Source organism: Ammodytes marinus (genome assembly GCF_949987685.1).
Source record: "Ammodytes marinus genome assembly, contig: scaffold_106, whole genome shotgun sequence".
Lineage (NCBI taxonomy): Eukaryota > Metazoa > Chordata > Actinopteri > Uranoscopiformes > Ammodytidae > Ammodytes > Ammodytes marinus.
Genome location: NW_027648391.1, coordinates 87,501 through 88,983, shown reverse-complemented (window position 1 = coordinate 88,983; position 1,483 = coordinate 87,501).

Genomic DNA, 1,483 nt, shown 5'->3' with positions numbered 1-1,483 from the left:
ATCAGTGGAGTTTCGGTCTGGAGAGTGACTGGCATTAGCTAGAGTTAATGTTAGCTTATGACAGAATGCTGTCCATATTTCAACACTTAACAGTCAATCACTTTACAAGTATAAGGTTATGAAGCTGCATGACGTAACTCCACATTACCTCTTGCATCACTACTGGAACGAGCGAGCGAGCGAGAGACAGAGAGAGAGAGAGCAAGCGAGCGAGCTAAAACAGAAATTACGACATTTACCTCATACACCTTTTGTTTGATAGGTGCCTGTGTGGGAAAGCCAATGAGCTCAGCTGAGCAGAGCATGTGCTGCAGGGACGTGGATACCTTCTGGGCTCGGGTGGAGACGCTAAACCCCAGACCAGACATACTTGACTCAGTATCAGGTTTACTTTTGAGCCCCTTAGTGCTCCAGATGGCATACCTGAGCTTCAGACAGGAGCATGGCCCTCTGCAGGCCAGCAGACACGAGTATGTCAATCAGTATAACCCATAACAGAAACTACTTTCTCCAATTAATTATTCCACACCTTGCAGCTAATGTGTCCACAGGAATTGTCCGATTTTGTTCTACAATTAGAATATAAGCCTGAGGGCCAAAGTAAAGTAAATGAAGTACATCTTGATGCAGAGTATTGATAAATCCGACCAACTTAACATTTAGAAGAGTCTTCTAAATATTATGTTGGTTGGATTGATCAATTTAAACTTGTAAGCAAGTATTTTAGTAGACCAACATGTGTATGATTGAAAATCAATATTTCTAGATGCAGAACAGCAGAAAGGATACATTACAATTGAATTGGAATACTTCTGTTTTTCCATTTTCCATGTGATCACTACTTGTAAATGATATATAGATTATCAGGCTTAACAGTGGATATTGTGTGCCTATCCCCAGGCACTTCTGCTATACAGCTTACCTTATATTGTGTCCAGAAGAACCGGGTATATACAAAGCTTCATATTAATCATTTCATTGATAAATTAATCACAACCACAATGTGTCACACCATATAACATTTTATGCAGTTTAAAACGTATATATTTTGAACACATGCTTTATAAATTATAAGGGTCTTCATGCTGCAAAAGCAAGACTAATAAATGTCATGTACCTATACAAATGTTTAATGTATTTTATATTTATGAATTACAGTTATTACATCAAAGCACGATAAGTAAACATGTAAAGTAAGAGCTTACCAATAAATCACAAATGTATACAGCTTTTTAAAATATATGTTTGGTTTAACGTATATATGGTCAAAATGGAAGATTAACCAATTTAAAATGAGAATGCACTCATAATAGCATACCTCCCAGTATAGCTGTTTAATCCTCATATTTTATTAAGAGAAAATGTTAAATTTTGTATCTGGCTCTAGATAAAACTACCCCCAATCCTCAGGTGTTTCCAGAACAAGACTTTATTACAAAACACAAAACTAAACAAGTAACCGTATCCTTGGTCTGTGGCTCAA